Source organism: Corapipo altera, unplaced genomic scaffold (genome assembly GCF_003945725.1).
Source record: "Corapipo altera isolate COAL_440 unplaced genomic scaffold, ASM394572v1 22, whole genome shotgun sequence".
In the NCBI taxonomy this organism is placed as follows: domain Eukaryota; kingdom Metazoa; phylum Chordata; class Aves; order Passeriformes; family Pipridae; genus Corapipo; species Corapipo altera.
The window spans coordinates 12,218,079-12,243,954 of record NW_020884886.1 but is presented as its reverse complement, the minus strand read 5'-3'; positions in this window follow the sequence as shown (position 1 = coordinate 12,243,954).

Here is a 25,876-nt window from a genome sequence, read left to right as displayed (position 1 = left end):
ATTTAAAGTTGAAGTTATGAACCGCATTTGAGCAATATCTCTGTTATCATTATGTTGACTCAGATGCACTCCTTAACATACCTGATCCTTTAATTCTTCCACAATTGGACAAGAAAACTCTTCTGATCTATAATTATGTTAAGAGAGGCCAGTTATACCACATTTAAAAAGTTACTTTAGAGAACTGGCAAATTTAGTCCTTATCTTTATTCATGTGGAGGTTAATGAGAATCTGGCATCAATTTAAGAATTAATACCTAATCAAGCAAGACACCTGAGGCTGAGTAACTAGCAGATGTTTCTTGAATTGGAACCTTAATGGCTCACCAATCAATAGAATGCCATAAGAGTATTTCTTCTGCAATTCCAGTCAGAGCAGATGTGTTTAAACAGAAACATAAGTGTGGAATAATTAGCTTATTCAGTGTGACTAGCAACAGTTATCAGTTCAAAGGACAGAGGATACAAAAATAAGGAAGTTTTAATGGAATACATGGATCCTAGTCATTATTCTCAAATTAAATATTTTCATCTCCTGATTAAAATACCTCTAAATACGTGAAAAGAATTTAACTATTTCCTTGGTGTAATGTATTTATTTAATTTCCTCACTTAAAAACCTACTAATTACCCTGCCTTTTAAACATTATGCATGGAGGTCTTTGGGCTAGAAGGGATCTTTAAAACCATCTTGATTTTTCAATGAGATTTACAAGATTATTTTGATGAGAATTTCCGGTAAAAAGACATACTTAAAAAAATAAAAAAAAAAAAAAAGGGAGGGGAAATTTCAGGAGCCAATAATTTCTAGTATCGTAGAATCACAGAATCGACTGGGTTGGAAAAGAATCGACTGGGTCCGAAATCGTCAAGTCCAACCCTTGATCAAACACCACCGTGGTTACTAGACTATGGCACTGAGTGCCACATCCAGTCCTGTCTTAAAAACCTTCAGGGACGGTGAATCCATCACTTCCCTGAGTAGCCCATTCCAATGTCTGATTACCCTTTCTGTAAAGAATCTCTTCCTAATATCTAACCTAAGCCTCCCCTGGAATAGTTTAAGACCATGCCCTCTTGTCTTACTGATAGTTGTCTGGGAAAAGAGACCAACCCCCACCTGGCTACAACCTCCTTTCAGGTAGTTGTAGAGAGTGATGAGGTCTCCCCTGAGCCTTCTTTTCTCCAGGCTAAACAACCCCAGCTCCCTCACCCTCTCCTCAGGGGACTTGTGCTTGAGTCCCTTCACCAACCTTGTTACTCTTCTCTGGACCTGCTCCAGCACCTCAATATCCTTCCTGAACTGAGGGGCCCAGAACTGGACACAGTACTCCCGATGTACCCTCACTAGTGCTGAGTACAGGGCAAGAATCACTTCTCTGACACTATTCCTGATGCAGGTCAGGATACCATTGGTCTTCTTGGCCACCTGGGCACACTGCTGGTTCATGTTCAGCTTTCTGTCAGTCCAAACTCCCAGGTCCCTTTCTGCCTGGTTGCTCTCCAGCCACTCTGTCCCCAGCCTGTAGCACTGCAGGGGGTTGTTGTGGCCTAAGTGCAGGACCCGGCACTTGGCCTTGTTGAACCTCATCCTGCTGGAATCAGACCATCTCTCCAGCTTGTCCAGGTCTCTCTGAAGAGCTCTCCTGCTATCCAGCAATATCAACACTCTCCCCCAACTTGGTGTCATCTGCAAATTTGCTAAAGGTACACTTAGTCCACTCATCCAGACCATCAATAAAGATGATCAATAGTAGATTCAGCGATTAAAAGTGCTCCAGAATTTTAATATTTTTCTTAATATTCTTGAAGTGAAAAAACAAAGAAATAAAACCTGATTAGATCCATGGAATACAGATACATGTCAGAACTATATACTATTCTATGAAAGCAGCAATTATAAAAAAGAACCTAGGGTTCATAGCAGACAAGAGGTTTTTCGGAACTCCAATCTCCCTCTTTGAAACTATGCTCAAATAAAATTAAGTTATTGATGTTATTGCTGGGATTTCTTTGTGAAATTTAGTATCAAATAGGATATTCCAATTGGGGTGGCCTCACCTTGAGTATTGTATACAGTTATGGACCCCACAGCTTAAGAAGGATGCACATCTTTGAATATATCCAGAGGAGGCAACAAAGCTGGTGAAAGCCTGGAAGAAATGTCCTGTGGGGAGTGGTTAAGGACTATGAGTTTTCTAGACTGGGGGAAAGGAGGCTCAGGTGCTTTCTACAGTTTCTGGAGGAGGGGAAGTGGAGAGGGAGGTGCTGATCTATTCTCCAGATAACATCATGTAAGCATCGAATCATAGAATACTTTGGGTTGGAAAGAATCTTTAAAGATCATCTAGTGCAACCCCTCTGCAATGACCAGGGACATCTTTGACATGATCAGGCAGCTCAGAACTCCATCCAACCCATCCTTGAATGTTTCCAGGGATGGGGTATCTAGCACTTATCTGGCCAACCTGTTCCAGTATTACACCACATATTATAAAAAATTTCTTCCTTATATCTAGTCTGAATCTCCCTTCTTTTAGTTTATAACATTTTTTTCTTGACCTATCAGTCAGGCTCTATGAAAAAGTTTCTCTACATATTTCTTAGAAACACTCTTCAAGTAGTGAATTTCCCCAGTAACGTATCCCCAGAGCCTTCTCTTTTCCAGGCTAAATAGCCCCAACTCTCTCAACCTTTACTTATAGGAGAGGTGTTCCATCTCTTGGATCATTTTTCTTGACCTCCTCTGGACCTGTGCTGAGGACTCCAGAGCTGGATGCAGTACTCCAGCTCTGGTGTCACAAGAGCACAGCAGAGGGGGAGAATCACCTCCCTCAACCTACCTGTCCACAGTTCTTTTGCTGAAGCTCAGGTTACTGTTGACTTCCTGGGTTATGAAGACACGTTGATGGTTCATTTACGGTTTTTTGCCAACCAGTACCTCCACATCCTCCTCCTCAGGATTTTTCCCAATACCTTCATGCCCCAACCTGTATTCATGTTGGGGGTTGCCTGCATGGGAATGGTTTAAAGCTGTTTTAGGGGAGGCTCAGACTGGACATTAGGAAATATTTCGGTATCAAGAGGATAGTCAAGCGCCGGAACAGGTTTCCTAGAGAGATGGTCAATGCCCCAAGCCTGTCAGAATTTAAAAGGCACTTAGGCAACTTTTGGTCATCCCTGAAGTCAGGAAGAAGGATTATTTGATTGTTGTAGGTCCTTTCGAATTGAAACCATTTTATTCTGTTCTATTCTAAATAGACTTCCTCTACAGGCTCATTATAGATATGACTGGTTCACGAAAAATTCTGAACACAAGAAAAAAAAATGTATAAGACCTGAGTATTTTAGTGGAAGAGAAAGCCCAAAGACATGTTAATACTTAAGACTACTCTTAGTCAAGAGACTCCATAGGAAGAGTATTTTAGGACTAGATGAATTAGAAAAAGATTATCCTTTCTAAATCAAACAACTACCTGGACTAATAACATTTTTAATTTAAAAAGCAAAAAAGATTTTTTTTTTAAGGAATTGCATGAATAAGAATTACTTAGATTTCTAAGTACTTCACAAAAAAGAGTTTGAATTCTGAGAACTCTATAGATAATAAGTGATTCACAATAAATAAATGAAATACTGAGCAAAGTAATTCTGTTGCTTAAAGACAAGATTCTAGTTTCATCTGAGATGCCTTGAGATTTTAGACATCCTAACTGTTCTCTCAGACATGACACAGGACCCATGTGAAACCCATGTGCTACTAGAGTGGCTCCTGATGGCAAGACAGAATTTTCATTTTTTTAGGGAACCTAATACCACCTATTCTGACAGGAATGATATCTCAATAGACTGATTGTTATAATAAAGGGATTTTTTTCATTAAAAGTAAAAAAAAATACTTTAAAATTATGTCTTTTTAATGTAATTGCAAAAACTGAAATTTGCTTTAATCTCTTATCTTTAAGCTAATAAAATATGAAATATTGTTTTATCAAATATGGCTTCAGTTATTATATCTAAAATTTGGAAATCTAAAACTCTTCAGAAATGTGTTAATAGTATGGAAGTGATACTGAGAAAAAAAAGAAAAAATGTAAGAAACTTTTCTCTGTGCATCTTTCAAAATTCAGCCTTCATAAGGTGTTTTCATTTAATGAGTAAAAAAATGTGACTCATATATTCTATGAACCAGGTGAGACCCCTTTAAAAATTATCTAAACTGAAACTGAGTTAAATTTAACAGCTACAAGCAAGAAAAAAAAAAGCCGTTGTGAGGCTGTTTAATTTGTATGAATTGTTTTTAATGAAAGAGTACACCTGTTTTCCTCTTTCACACTACTACAGCATTAGACAATTAGACAAAAAGAAAACAAAAAATATTAATTTCAGGGAAGACATTAGGGTATTTTAAGGGATAATTTTAGCAAATTAAGTCAGAAAGTAGTTCTTAAAACCTCAGAGAAGTTAATTTTTATGGACTATAACTATCAATAGGGTAAAATGAGTACGTTCATAGAGTAGAAATTTAAACATTAGAATGTAGTTTACTGACAGATGGTAAATTTCATTTTCTGCAGTCTAGTCACTTCACTCAGATTATTTCTGATTCCACAGAAAGTCATGAATCCCAGGGGACAATGTGTGGAAAACTTACACATACATCCAGATGTGGCTGTTCAGAGATCAGGAAGAAACTTGGTTGTGAAACAATTGGACCAAGGGTAAAACCAGAGAATTCCAAGTCACCAGCCATACCAGGTAAAGTTCACAAAGACGGAGGTGTCCTTTTTCTACTTTCCAGTGGACTTAAAGCACTGGTTTCCAATGGGATGTAAAACAGGAATTAAACGCTTAAATATGAGTGGAACATCTCTCCTGTGAGGAAAGACTGAGAGTTGGGGTCTTTCAATGTGGAAAAGAGAAGGCTCCAGAAAGGTCTCACTGCTGCCTTCCAGTACTGGAGGTTTGACAAGAAAGGTCCAGAGGGAACTTTTTGCAAGGGTATGTAGTGACAGGACAAGGAGTAAAGGCTTTAAGCTGAATGAATGTGGGTTTAGATTAGATATCAGGAAGAAATTCTTTACTGTGAGATTGGAGAGATACTGGAACAGTTTACCCAGAGAAGCTGTGAATGTCCCATCTGTGGAAGCATTCAAGACCAGGTGAGATGGGGCTTTGAGCAACCTGGTCTAGTGGAAGGTGTCCCTGCCCATGGCAGGGGGCTGGAACTTGATGATTGCTCAGGTGGCTTCCAACCCAGATGATTCTATTATTCTATGAGATATTTTTGTCCATATGGTCTGATGCCTGGTCTTTACCTTAACTGCCTTTTGTCCCATTAGTGCTAAAAAGGGGACAAATGCAAGCAAAACAAAGGGAACACCTAGAAATAGTTGTTACAAGATATCATTTCTTCCCTGAATAAATTATATTCTATTTAGGAAAGCAGATCAAATTACATAATAGGAGTAGAGATGAATTAAAATGTAATAAAACAGAACTGATCTTCATGGAGCAAGAACTTTAACTAAAATTTGATTTGAACTGACTAGATAATTTCATCTGTCACTTGAAAATTTTCTTGATATATGCGTACTTGAGGTCAGCAAAGTCTACCCATTAGTTTAATTACAGAAGAAAGTTAATTTCTTGGCAAAGCAAACGATTATGTGTAGAAGGAGGACCAAATTACACTGTTAGAGTTAGTTAGTAAAAGGTTTTAGGTAATGATACGTTTTAAATTAGAAGCCACAAAGTCTGAACAAAAATTCTGCAGAGTGGATAGTAGCTCATCATTGAGTTATATAAACCATTTTTAGTACATTTGGCAAGCAAATAAAATTGAATTCACACAAAAATCAGAATATTTTTGTTTGGGGGAAATTTTTTTTATTTGTTTTAGACCAAAAAAAAGGCACCAACATTCTCCTCAAATAAAATATTTTGAGTTATTTCTAGTTTTCAAAATTTCAGAATTTCAAAGATAAAAGAGTTGATAAACAAGGAGAAACACAGTTATGCCTCAAACCTCATTAGTATGACCCAAGATGTTTCTCCTCAACTTTGATCTAAAATTTAATTTACCTTAATCAAAATTCATTTTTATTTTTTTTAAATTATGAACAAAAGTTCCCATTTGCACAGGTAATCTGCTTACATTAATTGTTTAGTTTTTTCAAAAAGGAACAAATTGTGATTTCTCATTTATTTGTTAAACATTTAAACAAACCAGTACTCTAAGTTAATGTTCCATAATCCTATTGATATTAAACTAATGATTTAACATTACTTGGTAAAGGTACCTAATATTCAGATTTTGATACTTTGTAGTAATATGGTCATCCTTTTAATAAATCTTTAGACTCCATTGAACAACTTTGAGTATTGAAAAGTCTTTCCCCTCAAAAAAGGTTATAATATTTTTTTAATTATTTAGTCACATATGAAGAGCAATTTAAGGAGGCATACAAAAATATATGAAAGGAGTGATTATATAAAGATACATTAAAAGGTCAGCATTTGCTACTTCATGTCGTCCAATTCTTTTAGAGAATTTTTAGAAGGATTTAGAAGAATTATGTCATGAAAGAATGTAACACAGAGAGTATCCACCAGAGCCTTTCAACTTTTGATGGTTCTGTCACACAGAACACAACAGATGAAAAAGGAAGCAACCAGAGGGACAGAAATATGCTGAGAAAATATCTTTGAGACCTTGTTTCTGAAACATCCTTTCATAATACAAGACCCATTTCACAAGTAGTGAAAAGAAAAAAAATGAACTGTTTAAGTACACTGAATGAACAGTAAGCACTCATGAAGGGTAAAAGAAATAAAGACCAAATCATGCTGTACTTCTGACAATTCAAAGCCCATTGCATGATAATTCTTGTCTCTACTATATATATGTTCCATAGCTGTACTTTAAGTGCTTTACACTGTTGTAAGTGCTGTACTGAAATAGATAGGGAATTATTCCTTGCTACAAATATTGTAGGCAGCAAATTCTGCTACAATGTCATATGCACTAAACAAAACTGAGAAGAAATCACTGAGAATAATGCAGAATTAAATATTAATGAATTTGAATTGTAAGTGTTCTTTTCTTGATAAAGCAACATTTCACATAAATATATTTATTTTTAAAATAATGGGAAGACTTTAATTGTTTCATATCCTAGCTTTATTTAAATAATTTTGAAATATCCTGTTTAAACCTTTTGGTTTGGTGTAATACACTTTAAATACATTAAAGTAATGTATTTCTACATTAAACTCGTATGAGTGAAACACCAAATTAAGACAAAATTGGCAAGCATTTTTCTGTGATTTCACAAGAAACTATTAGAATGTGCCTAATCATCCTTTCATTATAGAAGCTTCAGGTATGAGGAAAAAAAAAGCAGCATTTTCTTCCGATTTAGAGTTTAAAAAGTCAAGTTTAGTACCCCCATAGTGGTTTGTGGGTAATAATTCAGATAATTATTATCTGAAGTCTATATATGCAATTCTTATAGAATACTTTTTAAAGTTGTTTAAAATGAGTCAAAATATAGATCTCAACATATCCCTGTGAACAGCAATAATTTTTACCTTATTACAAATATTCACAATGATTCACTTTAGGAAAATTTTATAAGAAAATAAATGTCTTTCTCATCTCTGAATAATACTTGTACCTCATTTCAACAACTGAATACTGCAGTTCAAAATGCAAATTATTCTTCTTTACTTCTTTGGACTTAGACCAAATACTACCATTAAAAGTCAGATGGTTTTAATGCTAAAAGTTATAAAGAAAAGACAGTGTAAATGATAATTAATATTTTACATGTCCTTAAATGGTTTTCTTATTATGAAAAAACAGGGAAGTTACATTGTCTTTGTACCTTGTCTTTTACATATTTTGTTCCTATTTGATTGACTATCTCTCTATAATCCAGATCCATGATATAAATTCATGATAATAGTAAATAAATTAACCTATCAAAACTATGATATTTTAAAAAGCTTTCTTACACTCTTAGAAAGTTAATATTTTTCTTAACAATTCTTAATTCTTTTATTCATTTCATTCATTCATTTCATCCATTCAGTTCATATATTCATTTATTCAGTGACACTACCTAATACACCACATGGTTTTTTCTTCATGTTTTTAAATTTAGTGTCTTTTTTTGTATATATGGGGACACAGAACTTTGGGTTGTATAGAAATGAAAATAAACTCATATTTGTTGTGCTAGAATTTTGGACTAAGGTGATCACCCCAAAAAAAAGGTTTTATGTTTTAAAACTCTATTTAGATTTCTTGAAAATAACATGCTATTAAAATACTTGGAAAATATTGGAAGTATGTTTTGCTTCAAGATTTTTGGAATCACACTCATTACATCCAAAATCTTGGCTTGCAATACGCAGAAAAAGAAAAAAAATGTCCCTTAGAGGAGAAGATAATACTCATCTATTTTGATTATGGAAATATGTGTGCCCTGTGGTGCTTTTTTCATAACTCTTCAGAGTAGTCATTTTCTACTTTCTGTTCTCTGTGGAATGACATTAGTGCTTCATTCCAGAACCACCACAGAATATCCTTTCTTGCTGCTTTATGGAGAAAGCAGCAAGTAAGTGCAATATGGTAATTATAATAAGAATTGTCAAGAATATTACAATGATTTATGCCTGTGAAGAACAATTTAGCCTTCTTTCCACAAAGATCTTATAATGATTGCCTCTTGTTCAGGAAACACTCTACCATCACTGCTCACTTTGGAAATCCTATTGACCTCACTGTAATACTTCATATCATAAGCTTTCAAGGGTCTGCCTCCTTGACCTTCGTTGTCCTTCCTTGACCTGGATTAACGTGATACCTAGAAACATTTCCTGAATGCATGCTGAATGCATAATGACATACATCTTTCAATAGCTTATTCCAGTGCAACACTCACTTTTACAGTATGCCTTCACAAAATGTGTCAGACAGTATAATTTAATCATCAGTAATACTTAGCAGAACATACTGAAATTATTAAAAAAGATTATGCTTATTCAGCTTCTATCTTCTATCAAGTGTGGCAACAGTGCCATAAGGGAATGCAAATGACTTAATTAAAAAAGTTTTACATAAATGATTTTTATGAATAGCTTTTAATTTCAGCAAATAAGAGAACAGGTGGATATTTCCTTAGAATATTGATTGTGAAATCAAACCATAGTGTCTCTGCTACATAGGAATGCTTGAGGCGTTTGTAATAGATGTGAGACTGAGGCAATCTTTCTGCTAAGAGATGTTACAAGGCCTCTGACTCTGGCAGGTTCTGGGGCCCAGGTGTCTCTCTGTCCGGGCTGCTGGAGCTCAGTCTGGTACCCTCGATGCCTGGGAGTCCTTTTTCCCAAGCTGATGTATGCAGCTGCTGCTCTCCCATTTAGAGGTAGTGAGTCTGAGTGTGTATTCCTGTGACACTCTCCTGCACACACAGGGGACACTGACATTGCTGGCTGCAGTGACAACACTGGACAGGGCACTGTCTTTAACAGTCCCCAAATATGGCACCACCAGGACTCACAGATAACACAAGTATGGACAACCAAGTCCTTAAAATGTAAACACAAATGACCAAGTACCTTTTGTCCTCTCCAGCTGGTGAGAACTAAAATTCACTAGGGAAAATACACACACATACACACACACACTCATAGTCATTCTCTAGGTTCACAAGCATGTTCATATGTTCATCGTTCCCTCAAATACCAGTACAGTTCCTCTGTCCAATACCTTCACCTGGATCCTGAGACCTCTTACTCACTCCATAGGTGTCCTCTTCACTGGTTGGTCTAGCTTGACGTTCACTAGGAAACACATACTCACACACATTTCAAAGGCACCCCACACTTGGGTAATCCTTCTAGATACCACCATGACCCCTCCTCCCTATCTGATACCTCTACCTGGACTGGGGTCCTCCTATGCCATCTGGCACAGATTGAATTTTGCTTGGAAATTAGATGAACCCCCACCTCCCACATCACCCAGATTTGGGAAAACTGCACCTTCTCTCCCCATCTGCTGACACCCAGGCACACAAGCTCTGTGAGCTACTCTCTCTATCCAGTTGTTGACACCATGGACACACAGACCCTTATCAGCCCTGGTATCACTCCAGTTGGCAGCTCTGAATTCACCAAATCTCTCCACTTGCTGAGCACTCACACATGGGACAAATAGTGAGGTTACAATTTAGCACATAGTTCTAATAACACCTTTCTATAGGTATGTCTGCAAAAGTGATGGGCTTGCATTTAAACTCAATTACTGAATTTGCTGAACAGAAATATATTAAAAAATTAGTAACTTTCCTTCAAAACTGAAGGAATAACAAGACAATTATTTTATTAAATAATGAAATTCCAGATGCACAATGGTAAACGTTGTTACATCGTAAAAATCTTATTTACTGTTTTATTTTCAAAGGTCAGAATATTCTCACATTAACAATGGGAATAAAATTTTGTTTGTGTTTTTGTCTTTGAACTGAATACAATTAAAATCCTTAATATTTCCTAATATCTAATATAATTTTATATTGTAACCTTCTAATGTGCCTCATGGTTGTTTGTTTGGTGTCCTTTCTTTAATGCATGTTTCTTGAAGCAGGATGAGTTATGATGAACACAAAAAAAAGGCAAAATGGAACTGCATAAGTCCTCATTTAAAATTCTTTCACCTAAATGTAGCAATATGCGTGTATGGTGGTTTTGTTTTTTTATTGTGCTGTGAATTGGGACTTTATTTTCAGGTTTTGAACCTTCTATCAGACTCAGAACATGAGACTAATGCCTTTTATTTTCTTGAATCCTCCTTTTTTTAACTTAAGGGTGTAGGGAGGGCTTCTATTAAAAAAAAAAAAAGTCCAGATTATATTGAGTTCTGAATGCAAAATTAAAAACAAATGAACAAAACACAAAATAACCCCCAAATCAACCAAAAGACCTAGATGAAATATAAAATTTTCTTCCATAAAATAATGTTACACAATATCATTTAGTTATACAGTAAAGATACATTATGCTTGGCAAAGCTAAAAAGAGGTGTCTGACAAATCATCTGAATGTATATTCATCAGAACATATTCACATGTTACAATAAATTTTGGATACTTTATAGATAGGAGATACAGCCCAGATAAGTCAACTGAAGAGAAGAATACACCATTGCCTTTCAGTTCTGAATTTATAGAAGTACTATTATTTTGCCTTTTTTAAAGCAACAGAAATGTTCAGCTTGCTACTTTACCTTGGATATGAATCACAATGTCAATTTGGTCATTCCTATAAAATAACTGATGTAACAATGAGAAATATTTTACTACATGATTCAAGCATAAAACTGGGTCATCATTATGATTCTCATATATATTCTTCCCAGACATATTTGAATCACTTATTTACACTATCATCACAGAGATTTTTCATAACAAAAGTAAACTAAGAGAAAGAAAGCTAATAAAAATATTCAAATATGACATCACAGCAGTGAATTTAACTAATAAAAAATTTAGATTATGTTCTGAAGAAAGATACAGGAATAAGAACTACTAAAATTATACATTTCTGTGATTTAAAGAAAACATTTTTTTTATGTAAACTTTACTTATGTTGAAATCTTACTGCAATTATGAAGTGTGAGGTAGTAAGATAGAATAGTTATTAAAAAGTGCTTAAAAATAAACTCAAATAAAAAATCTTAGAATAAATTTGATCATATATATCAAGGTACTTTTACATATTATCTTACTGAAATTCTCATTGCCTAATAATTATAAATTATCATTAAAAAATCTATTGTGGTATTTTGGAAAAAATACCACCATTTTACCAATGAAGAGCTTAGACGTAACTCATGAATCTCTTCAAAATATCCCTCTGATATTTTTATTCCAAACTGGAAAAATATTCTTACTCTTGATAAATGCTCATGTTCCAAAATGAATAAATAAATAGGTTAAATTGAAGCATGGGACACATCTATCTCAACTTAAGTCATGTAAAAGTTGAGTCAGATATCAATGTTTCTCTCACCATCAACTGAGAGACATAAAGACCTTCATAAAAAAATCATATTTCATATGATATGTAATTAATTAGTATAGGGAAAGTTGCCCCCTGGATCTTTCGTTCACTGTCTCTGTTGATTGAAATTAGTAGTCTAAAGTTAACAGAGATAAACCCTACCTCAAGAGACTCATTGAAAATCAAAAAAGATGTCTGTAGTTAAGCTAATAATGAGACCATGTGTTTAACCCTACCTCTTACCCTCTATGCGTGATAGAAGATTAAAAATAACTAAGTTAAAAATTATTGGAGAGAAATTAGGTACAAAGCAATGATACAAAATAAGTAATTTAGACAGTGAGGTGAATGCAAAGGAGGCAGATGTTTCCCCACATGTGTCATTAATTAGCAACTTGAATGAAAACAAACTCAAATTAAGATTATTGGATATTTTTCTCATCGGATACAAAGGGACAAAACTATGAAACCTGCAATTTGTTTAGAGGGAAAAAAAGCATCAGCAAAAAAAAAAAAAAGTGTAAGTACTAGTAAATCTGTTCTCTATGCATGAGCAGCTTTTTATTCTTGTTGCTACTGAAGAAAGCCTTAACATTGAGAAAGTGTCTTGGACTATTCAGGTCTAGTATTACCCGATATACCATAAGAGATGGTATGACATTACTGGTGGAGTAGATAGGAGGGACATCATGAATCTCGGGTACATAGTTTGTAGCCTTATTGTGTAAATTGATTATGCTTTTTGGTAATCAAGGATGACTGTTTCCCTAGTACAAAGAAGTTTAGTATAATCTTAAATTTTTAATTTTTGAGTTGCAAGGACATGAACACAGTTCTGTGAATCTTGTTCTCTCTGGTATACATTTATAATAACGTTTTCACAGTCATATACCTGAAAATGCCATAATTGACTTTTAGTTCCTCACTGTTAATTTACAGTATCTAATGATGCTATGTTTACTCTGTGAGAGCTTAGTATCTACACTTTTAAAGATAGAGTTATAAGTAAATTTGGCTTGGCAAATCACATCCATTTAACCCTTTTTCCTGATGATAAACCATTAGTACTTAATATAGATGCTTCACTACAAACATCCCTTATTAGAATGGAAGTTAGCAAAGAATTTATTTCTCTTTAAGAAAATGTAGTTAAAATGAAGTAAATCATCCTTTTCTGCAGAAACTGGTTGCAAATGGAAAATATTCTTCAAGAAACATTAGACTACTCTAAAAAAATTATCCAAGTTATCTAATTTGTATTCTCAGAAAAAAAACTAAAAAGTCATGTTGATTCTTCCTTGCATTAAAAAGGAACAACTTTAGAAAAGGTTAGTGTAATTTAGGTTCTCTAGGTATTATTGTTGTTGTTTTTACTGCTGCTGAAAAGAAACCCTTCCCGTCTAACACTTGGACAAAAGAAAAATCTCTTACATTATTGAACTCATAGACAATTTTAACTCAGCTCCTCACCTTGTTAAATTGACAGCATACAAATATATTACTTATCATAGTGTAGACTAGAATTAAATCCAATTGTTTGTTTTCTTTCTATATTGTTTAACAAAGCACTGTAATTTAGATTGGGAAATTATTTGGGAAGTAATTAACTGCAATATAATATCAATACTACTGAGGAATAGAATATTGTTTTACAATAGTCAAACATGGCCAGGCAGCCCCGCTGAGAGTCTGTAAAGGAGAAGAGAATGAATAATAATATTGAACATAATAATAATAGTTCCTTTGATTTAGTAATGAATATATTTTTATATTTGTGTATGTATTTGTGCATATGTATCTATGTGTGCATTATATATAGATAGATAGATAGATAGAGATAGATAGATAGAGATATTTGTATTCATGTATTTATATAAGATACATTCATAGATTCATACACATATTCCTGAGGTTTGCCTCGGCTTAAAAGTATACATTTTAGATAAGTCAGAGACACAGAAAAGACAGGAAAATTACTTGAAGTCATTCAATTATTCAGTGTAAGTGAAAAAACGGAACAGCAGTCATTCAGTTCCTAACTTTGTGGCCAGCATATATAGATACTGTTATCTCTTTAGCAACAGAGGAATTGTCATGTGTGTGTGAAACATTAAGAAAAAGGATTTAAAAGAAATCAGGTTAAAAACTTTTTTGTTTCCCCTTTCCAAAATCATGAAAGCCACAAATGGAATTAAAAATACTGGTGAGCAGCTGTTGCGGTGAGGGATGTGTTGAAGGAGCTGTCAGACAGCTAAAGAAAAGGGAACAAAGTAAACTGCTTCCTCCTTACTGTACTCCCAAAGGTACTATAGTCAGAATACGCAAGCAGGAAAAAAAGATTAAAAATTAAAAAGAGCTACTGTAAGATCATAACTATTTTAGTTACATATGATTTTCATCCAAAAGAGTCTTTGACCTTTGATATACCTCTGTTTTATAATACCAAATATTTCTCAAGTGACTCAAACACTACTTCTTATGGTTCAGTTCATTAATTTCAACCTACCATAAGTGATTTTTTTCAGTATTCTTGTTTGGTCAAGTAAAAAAAGACTTAATAGTGCAGAGGTCAGAAAGAAAATGGTGAAGGGTTAGACAGAAAGGGTTAGATATAGCATGGCCTGACATGAGAGAGAAATCAGGATTCTTAATCCCTCATTTTCCCTCCACATCCCCCACCCCACCCCTTAGGAAACATTTTCTTTGTAACAGAATAAAAACCTTCATTGAATTTCCTTCATTTTATCAGAAGAGTTCTGGTACATTAAACTTGAATAACATCAACATTACAAACTGTGAATATATTAATTGCATAAGCTAGTGAATCTTGCAGGTGTAAAGAAGAATTCTGTCCCTTTTTCTGCACTGTGTATTTTGAAGGATGCTATGTAAATAAGAACACTCAGCTATATTCAAACATACTTTACCTTCTTTGGCCTTTCAAAATGGGATTTGCTAAGCAAAGAGTAATTCTCCATGTGCACTGAAAAACTTCCATGAAGCTCCAGGGGGAAAGAAAAGCCTCAGGCTCTCAGCCAAAATGTATTCCACCATTTGAGGAGTTCAACTAATATGAAAGAAATATGTGCAGATAGTTGTAACACTGGCCAAGCAATGATTTCAGTTCATCAAAGTTCAAGACCAGTGAGAAGGACTAAATCATACTGTTTGACCTATATTTCACAAGTGTTTACCTTTTTCCTAGTTATTTCCAGAGTCAGACCAATATCTTAATTTTGATGTCTTCACAGTTATTTAATTTGTTTGGTTTGTTTTTTTTTTTTTCATGAAGTAAATCTCCAATGCGTTTTTTTGTCATATTTTTATTCACTAGATAAAACTAATGCCTCTAGTAGTAGACATATTCTCCTTTGAAATGTCCTGTTCATTGTAGCCATTTCACCATATTCTGCTTTGTATAACTTGCACCCTTTCATTACTCATCTCAATCCAAAACAAAGGGAACTGTCTTAAAAATTTAAGGATATTTTCACCATGCACTAAGTAAACATGATTTCTCTCTATGTGATAGTCCTCATGACATTTCTGTCCTCATATTTACATTTCAGAGTTCTGAATCAATCCACTTCATCTGTCACAAGGTAAAGCCTATCCAAAAGCACTTCCTAAATGAAATCCAGCTCTAATTAGATTGAGTATGAGCTGGAAAGCAGGATAACAATAAACAACTGTAACAGTTACTATGTTCACACTTTTCTGTAATAATATTTGACTGGAGACAGAGTCATGACAGACATTCTGTTGACCACAGAGTCAACTTCAAATTTGTCATAAATATGAAGACAACCAAAGATAATGCTATGAGACTATGTGATTTTTGAGGACTTAATCAAATGTAGGAAAAACCATGGATATATACACCCAAGAGGCAAAATTCTGGGTCATGCACTTGGGTGACAACACCCAATGCATCGCTACAGGCTAGGGTAAGAGTGGTTGGAAAGCTACCTGTCAGAGAAGGACATGGGGGACCTGGATGACAGACAGCTGAACATGAACCAGAAGTGTGTCCAGGTAACCAAGAATGCCAATGTCATCCTGGATTGTATCAGAAATGGTGCAGCCAGAAGGACCAGGATGGTGATCACCCCCCTTGTACTCAACACTGGTGAGGTTGCACCTCAAGTACTGTGTTCAGTTTTGGGCTCTTCAGTACAAGAAAGACATTGAGGTGCTGGAGCAAGTCCAAAGAAGGGCAACAAAGCTGGTGAAGAGTCTGGAACACAAGTCTGTGAGGAACTGCTGTGGGAACTGGTGTTGTTTAGCCTTAAGAAAAGAAGGCTCGGGGGACACCTTATTGCTATCTACAACTATCTGAAAGGAGGTTGTGATGAGACAGGGATCAATCTCTTCTCCCAGACAACTAGCCATAGGGTAAGGCCAAACGACCTTAAATTGCACCATGGGAGGTTCAGGTTGAATATGAGGAAAAATGCGTTCTCCGAAAGAGTGTTTAAGGACTGGAACAGGGTTCCCAGGGAAGCGATGGAGTCACCATTCTTGAAAGTGTTCAATAAACGAGTTGAAGTGGGACTTCTTGATGTGGTTTAGTGGGCATTGTGGTATTCATTTTCCAGTCTTAATGATTTGATGATAGATGTACGTTTTCAATTTATTTTCTTTAATTGTATTTCTCAAAATTATTAGGCAAGTATCTTCTCAAATCAGAGAGGCACTCCTTTTGTTGTTCCCAAGACTTTTAAATTTTTCCTTCTAAAATATTCCAAGACTAAACCAAAGCCTGAAATGTGAAACCTGGAACAAAGTCAAATCTTTATTTTTTTCTGGATGAACCTTTTTTTGTACACAGTTTTCACCAGAAAATATTGGTACAACATTAAAGGAAAGCAATACTTCCTCCTCTGTCAATGAGTGAAGTCAAGTGTGCATATAGTTTACAGAGATTATTCAACTCTAACTTGGGCAATGAAGAACATAAAACTTCCCATAAAGACTACTAGTAGACAAAGTTAATCACTTATTTATTTGCTGGGTCTAAATATAAAAATATATTTTATACTACCTTTTCTTCACTGCTATCTTACTGTCTAAATGATTCTTCTGCTGGGTGTACTTAAAAGTCTCTTTCTTCTGTTGCATTAGTCTTAATTGTAAGTTCAGTCAAGGGTTTATGGACAGCTAGCTAAAAATAAAAAAAAAAATTATTTAAGATGTTTTGTTAGTACCTAAGAATTTTATATATTGCTTTCTGGTTCTTAGAAACTTCTTTACAAATATTTTTATTCCTCATTTTAACTTCACAGTCCCTACTGATTGATGTACAGCTTCCTGCTTCTTTGTTCTTGTATTAAAACCAACTGAACAGGCAAAAGAGAAATATAATTTTGTGATACCTACTTTGAAAGAGTAATCTATATCTGGCAGAAATGTGCCACCAGTTTAGCTTAAACAACCATGAAAGTAGCCACAAGAAAAGTATGGGAAAGACGCTGACATTTTCAAAGCCAGTAAAGCAGATTAAGAATAAACAGATAAATAAATAAACTCACAAAAATCATAATTTAATTCAGAAAAAGTATTACTTCGTCTTTTTCATTCTTGTCTTTGGCAGAATATTATAGGACTGTTTTTTTTTTAACTAGTTTGTTGGTGATTTTTTCCTCCTAGGACAAATTTTCAAGAAGTTAAGCAATACAGAAGGTTGGGTATGGATTCTTCTTGTCTTAAGTTGTTGTTTAGTCATAGTAGCCTCCTCACTATCACCACTTAATACTTTAATTTTTCTAAAGTTGCTTCTTCTGATTTTACAGTACAAATTAAACATGAATATGATAACACTTTTACTATAGCATTTGGAATTTGTTTTGTCTTTACTTTTACTGATAGTCTACTCTAAAGGTACTCATGCAGAGTAAAATGTATTACAATTTCAAATATGTTGTCTGTTCTAGAGCCTACTAGAGCACAGATTACTGAAATATTCATACAGCTGTTCCATAACAAATAAACAACTTAGCTTTCAGTTTATTATTTATAATTCAGTGATGTCAGGGACAATCAATGTTACACTCATCTCATATAGAGACTTCATAGAAACACACATTATAAAATACAGATAATTTATGTGCCCTGTATAATATCAATGTGCACTTCAGATTAAACTATTCCCAAGTCTACTGCATTATAATTGCAATTATCTTGGGAGCTATTCAATCAAAATAGTTCTGCTTAAGTGTGTCACAAGAGGAAACATTAAAAAAAATCTTCAGAGGTTCAGAGAGAGAAAACTGTAGGCATTTATTTATCCTTACAAAGAGAAAGGAAAGAGATGTTTGAAATTTCTTTCCAGTATGACATTTTTTTTCAAATTGGGGTGGTATATCATATAATAAAATTGTTTTTAATTTTCAAAAAAGAGTTATTAGAGAATGATAAAATACTGGTTTTCACCATTTCTAATAAATCTGTCATTTGTAATACACACATATCTGTAGAGCAATTAAGACAGTTTCATTAAGGAACGTTACTTGTTCAAAAGCAGTGGTCCCCTGATGGTTGAAAGTTCTCAGTTGTGAGTATCCAGAATAAAATTTATGCTTGATTTCCCTCTAATCTGATAAAATCAGGTAAAGGTAACTATGTGAGAAAAATCTTTATATTCTTTATTTCTTATGATACCTACTGTTGCAGACTCATAGATTTGAAGGCAAGGTACAGTTTTCTTTACCTCTCAGCCAGTCTAAGCATAATAAATCTTTTCAGTACAAAAAAAAAAAGAAAAAAATCATCATCCTATTTTGAAACAAGTTTCAAAATCTGTTTCTTGACAACCTTATCCAGATAAACTGAGTTTATCTGATTAATTATTCATCTTGATTAATATATACTAAATTAATAAAACGAGAAGATGCAAAAGGAGTTCGAGAGTCAAAGACACATCCTCATGGAGGTACAGTCAATGCTCTAACTTTATTCCAAAAATACACATACTATCAAGGGTCCTACAGGATTCACACACTCTATTCTAACTTTCTATTGGTTACATTCTCTTTCACACACTATATCTATAACTTTTTTGGCTCTACTAACCAAGGCACATTTCCAGCCCCCCCCATCTTCTAGTTTCTCACACCATGGATAACAACCTCCTTCCTTGTTTTCCTCTGTACAGCTTTCTGATATTTGCTGCTCAAGGACACACATCTGCTACTGGAGAACACAGGTCCCTGCCGTCCGGCACGCAGGCCGGATTGTGCAAGCAGGCCTGAAGCAGTATATGTCCTGCACCATCTAAGATTCTCTCAGCAAATAATTATTTGATTTTTTATTTATTTCTTTTTATGATCAATGTGTGTCTTTTGATTAAGTCTTTTGTTGTATTTTCAAAATCCCCTTGCAAGACTTGCACCTGGTTTTTTGCAACATTATGGTGATAAACTTGAAACCGAAAGCGAAGACAACTAAAAAGAAGCATTTATATTGAGTAAAATAAAAATCCTCAAATAGAATGAATCTTGAAAAAAGAACAGAAAAAATATTATTGTTCCTTAATTTACCAAAAGATCTTTCAACCATGAACATAAAATCAACATTATTTATACAACATCATAATTAATCTTTTTTTAAACATTTGTGGACAAACCTCCAGTGACGAGTTTTCCAAGACAATGGAGACCTAAATATAATGTACTTTATAAGCAAAACCATTATTTTTAAATTACTTTATTTACATTGAACTGGAAACAGTAATTGAAAGTCTTGACTATTTTCTTCTTGCAAAAAATAACAGGAGTCTGAAGATATATCTTTTTCTTTCTTATAAATCCTACTGTTTCTCAGGCTTTCCTCCCACAGTCTACATTCCATGACTGATGTATGAGCTAGAGCTCATCTAAAAGTACTGTACTCAGGTGGATATTGGTATCTGAAAAGGAACTGAAGGATGCATGTACTTTGTTTTTTCCTGACACTTTGTGTAGACAATTTTTTGATGTTGTATACAAAATAAATAGAGGACGTTGTTTTAAAAATTAAGGCTGTAATATCAAAGCACTCAGTGGGAAAGCTTGACCTTAGCAACTTGAACCGACACAGCCACAAACAGATTGAAAAAATAGTATGGCTGCTCCAAGTCAGTGCCACATAGCCCTCTGAGCTGCCAAAACTCTTTCCCATGAGATTACACTGAAAAATAAAAGTCTTAAGTCATGGGATAGTAGAATTACAGAACACTTTGTGTTGGAAGGAACCTTAAAGATTATCTAGTTCCAATCCCACACAATGGACAGGAACACCTTCCACTAAATCAGGTTGCTCAAAACTGGATTCAACCTGGCCTTAAACACTTGTAGAGATGGGAAACCTACAGTTTCCCTGGGCAACCTGGTCCAGTATCTCACCACCTTCAGAGTAAAAATTTTTTCCTAATATCTAATCCAAACCTACTCTCAGTTTGAAGCCATTTCCCCATGTTCTATTACCATATGCCCTTGTAAAAAGTCCCTTTCCAGCTTTCTCGTAGGTCCCCTTTAGGCACTGGAAGGTTGCAATTAGGTGTCTCCCAGAGCCTTCTCTTCTCTAGGCTGAAGAATATGGACTCTTCTCAACCTGTATTCATAGAAGTGCTCCATCCCTCTGATCATCTTTGTAGTCCTCCTCTGGACTCACTCCCGCAGGTCCATATTCTTCTTGTGGTGGATGTCTCAGGGGTGAATGCAGTAATCCAAGTGGACTCTCATGAGAGCAGGGCAGAGGGGGAGAATCACCTCCCTCAATCTACTGTCACATTTCTTTTAACACAGGCCAGGATACTGTTGGCTTTCTGGGCTGCAAGTGCACATTGCTGGGTCTGACCAAGCTTTGTTCCACCTCCTTGTGGTATTTCATTAGTACATTGATAGAGAGCACTTCCTGTGGATGTTGTAAACTCTCTAAGAAAAAGAAAGGTGTACTTAGAGATTTAAATATATTTGTGTCCCTCTCCCAACATATTTAATAAAGCAGATGTAGGGGTTACCATAACTATTCAAACATTTGAGCACTGCTGTTAAAGGATGATTATAAATGCAGGTTGTATAGTGCACTAATCTCTCTATAATATAACATTGATTAAGAAAAATTATATTTTGTGTTTCATACAGAGATTAATTTTAAGTCACTGATAGAAATGCATATAAATACTTAATATTTTCACAGCAGTTTATCACTAATAACCCATGTTGTGCCACTCCTGTGGATTCTGAAAACTGTTTTCTTCTTAAGATTAAAAATATTTTTTTTAAATTATACTCTTTTTTTCAGTTGAATGTACTTTGTAAATTTAGAGTAAATTTTCTACAAATTCAAAGCAGCTGAAATCACTGTTCTTTGTAAGCAAACTAGTCATCCATGTGATTATCTATGCAGAAGTTATATGAAAGGAAACAGTATTGATACTTCAGAGTCTTACTTTAGATACTTAGAGAAGGGGAGACTGTATTCATGTAAAATGTTTGCTTTCAGGACAAATTCTGATCTGCCTAATTTACACAAAGTGGGAATTTACTGTTTACATCAGGTTTGACTTTTATCCTTCACAGAAAGTTTCTTACTGTTCTTTTTCTCTGTTCAGTTTTGGTGCATCTTTTGAAATAGAATTGCAACACTTTAATAATTTTACTTTTACTTATATCTAGTGTCATTATGGATGTAATCCATTGGGTCCCAGTAGTTACTGTTGTTAATTTTGGTTCTCTCCTCTATAACTCTAAGTATTTTCCACATTTAAGGATAAACACATTCTATGACAAAATAAGCAAGATAAAATCAGCAGTGACTGCCTGTAGTAGCATGCAGTACTTGATAGTTTTATTATGTTTGTCTTCTGTATGTTGGGTGCAATAATCTGTGAACCTGAAAATTTCTACAGGGATCAAAAGGAGTGCAATGATGTGCTTTATTTTTTACTTCTCCAAGGTCAGGATTTCATAGAATGATTTGCATTTGAAGGAACCTTAAAGATCACCTAGTTCCAACTCCCCGCCATGGGCAGGGACACGTTCCACTAAAGCAGATTGCTTAAAGCCCCATCCAACCTGACCTTGAACATTTCCAGGAATGGGGCATCCACACCTTCTCTGGACTACCTGTTCCAGTGCCTCACCATCCTCACAGTGAAATTTTTTTCCGAATATCTCATCTAAATCTACCTTATTTCAGCTTGAAGCCATTACCTTTTGTCCTATCAGTACACGCCCCTATAAAAGGACTAGATAACTTAAAATATTATGAAATAGTAATATCAAAAGGTTAGAAGCAATTAAACTTAATTTTTAAGTTGTGTAGGTCTGTTTATCTGAAAAGTACACTATTTTACATTTTTAGATAAACTTTACATCCTTAAAATCAACATCTATTCCAAGACATTATTAACCTATGTTTTGTTGCCAAAATATTTTTTTCTATCTGTATAAGTAAATTAACTTCAATAAACCCTCAAATGTAGCTTTGCCTTCAGCTTTTAGATGATAGCACACTTTTGCTTTTTGAACTGCTGACTGAGTGCTTGCATCTCCCCGGTAACAAAAAAAGTACAATACCAATTCAGTACAAACAAAAAAGACAATCTACACTTACTCAGACAGCAGATGATGCATAAAATGGAGAGCTATCTTTCAGGTTAATCTCCACCCACTGATTCATTTGTTGCTAAGAACTGAGTCTTGGATCTGTAGACAATCATGGATTTCATAGAGAATACATATCTTTAATTTGTGTTTTAATTTGGAAACAGTTAAACATAATTTCATATAGTTGTTGCCCAAAAGAAAACTCAGGGAGAAAAAAGCTCCAGAGCAACTTAATTTTGGAGGTAAGGTGAGGGAAGGTTTTAATGATACCTCCCAGGCACTGAGGTTACAAGTTACGCTCCCTGCTCCCTGATCCAGTGTTATAATTTTTATAATAATGTCCATCCAATCCCTGAGTTGTCCACCCTCCGGCCTTTGCCCCATTCCACCTCCCCGATCCACCACTTGGGAATTGGGCCTGGGATCATTTTGGGACCACTCCTTCATCATCTTCCTCTTCTTCGGAGCACACAGAGCACACAATCCTTGGTTATATCTTGCGGTTCAGGCAACAGTAGAAGGCCTACTTTGAAAGAAGACTAAATATGCTAAATGGAATTTAAGGGGGAATTGATATGGGGAACATGGAATGGGGTAAGAGTGTTGGGGATCTGTGTAGCTACTGTGCTAAAGGGTGAGACCATGAATGCAGCTGCTTCTAAAATCTACATTTGTTATATAACTACTTCAAAAGTTATAAAAATTAGAAAAATCAAAAAAATCAAAAAACCTTAAGGCAACACAGTAATAGTGGAAACAGTGTATTCTGTATGTGCATGTGAAATGTAATAATGTTCATTTCAGTAAGATTACCTGATGAGGACCTTATTGAAATGGGATGCTATGAAAATGAAGAAAGAATAAAAAAAAATTGCAGAAACACAGAAGTGACATAAAAACAGCAGTGGAGATGATGATAAGAATCCAATTAAGTCAATGACAGTAACTGGTGAACTGTCAAGAAACTGCAGGTGTCACTTGAAAAAGGACCAACCTGGAATTAGCAAGTGATGAGGATGTAGACCTAGGAGTCACAGGTATGGGGTGGTACAGGGTATCTTGGAGCTATTGTAAACTGATGGGGTAACGTGCAGTGGAAGGAGATTGGGGAGTAGCATAAAAGGCATAAAAGGAGCTGATCATGTGTAGAATGGAGCTAGTCAGCACACTGTTGGACTGAACCCTGTGCCTGATCTCAATCTCTCCTGCCCTCTCATCTTTAATTATCTGGCCGTGTAATCTCAGTCTGTCCCATTTAGATGTGGAGGAGTGCTGCAGGGACTAAGTGCTAGCTACTGGGAGGAACAATGTGAGTAGATTTGGGGCCAGTAGCTGAAGTCAGGCCAGGGGTCTGGGAGTCTCTGGCCTCTCTGGTATCAGCTGCTGGACCAAGTGTAGTCTCAGCATCAGCTACGGGAAGCTGAGGTAGCAAACCTCAAGAAAACCAGTCAGGACACAGGAGATCCTGCACCTGGTATCAGATGGGGACAGACTCAGGCAGGTATTTGGGGAACGTATGGGTTCAGGGTGCCTGTGAGGCAAATGCGTGAGTGCAGACATGTTTACTAGTGAGCGCCGAACTGGACCAGACAGTAAATGGGGCAAGTAAGAGGGCAGGAGTGTTGCACTGACAGAGGGTTTATGCTGGTACTCAAGGGATCTTTGATTATGCACGTGTGCATGAATCTAGAGAGTGTCAAGTATGTGCTGTCAATTGTGAGCTTCAATCTCTACCAGCTGAAGAGGACACAGGGACTTGTCTCCCTGTGATAATGTTTTATGTCATTATGTAGGTGTTATTGAAGGTAATACCTTGTCTGTAGCTGGCAATGCCAATATCCTATGTGTCTGTGTGTGTGTGTCTCTGGCTGTGTCTCTAGGATCTGTGCTCAGCTTTATTACTGGTTGAACTTGTACGCAGGAAAGCAGTACCCATTTCCAGCAGCCTGGGATGGAGACTATAGGTATCCTGAATGGGTTCCAGCAGCCAAAGAGAAAGAATTTCTGGACTCAGAACTGCTGGAGATAGCAGACACTTATGATATCCCTTAACAGAAGCCATCACTCAAGACGTGAAGCATGGAGCAGCCTGAGCAAAGGTAAACCAATTGGCCCACAGCAGGTTTCTTGTACACTACTTGCAAATGCTGACATTATTTACTGAGCCTCAGGACATGTGAATAAAACTGTAAAGTAAGTAAATATCATAAAAATCATCACTAGTAAGAAACAACAAATGCAAGTAAATAAATCTAATCAGAAGTTTTATTAACCTTAGCCCCCTTCCTCCCTACCTCAAAACGTAATTGAAGCAGATGTTTCTTGTGGTACAACATTCTTTTGATAAAATTATAGTAAAAAACTTCCTTCAAGTTCATCATAGAATTCCTTGACAAAACAAGAGCAACAAGATGTACCATAGAATGTCTAGAAATTGTTACATTCATGTATGTACCCTTATTGAATTGGATAGGGGAAGAACTTCCGTTTGTGTGTTTGAAAACTCTGTATATTATTCATGTTCCTGACCTGTTTTGTCCTTCATAACCACAATTTATCTTTTCCAGGTTTCTAAAGTTTTCAATGCTCTCCCCCAACACCCACCCACCCTGCCTTTCTACATTGCACTGAAAAAAATTAATAGAAGATAAATCGAGAGGTAGCAGTCAGACACCTTTTTGAAATAGAAAACTTTGAAATCGCGAAAAAGGAAAGAATTTCCTATTTTTTGCTCATCCAAGTTTAGAGGAAACAGACATATCAACATTTTAAGTATATACATTTTATGTATGTACTTAAAGCATATACATCTGAATCATAGAATTTATTTTTGTTTCCCTTAGGAAAACCTATTAGCTAACCACTCAGGTTAAAGTGCTAAATTAATAAAAAAAATTGCATTAATTCATACTGATGTATATTCTATAATTGAAATCAAGAGTGCACAATTGCTTTCCTTCATTTTTTAGGTTTGGAAACCTGTAGGACATAAAAAAAAGATTATATGAAATTGACACAGCTGCCCTAGCACACACAAAGAGCAATCAAACAATCAAGACTACAGAAATTTTCTGTCTACTGTTGACAATCAATGACCCTTTTTTCTCTAAATTGCTGCACCTCATCAATAATAAAAATGTTAGTCCTTTGTGTAAACTTTATGTGAAAGAAAATAAAGGGTCACAAGCGTCTGTTTAAAATAAAGCATACAAATA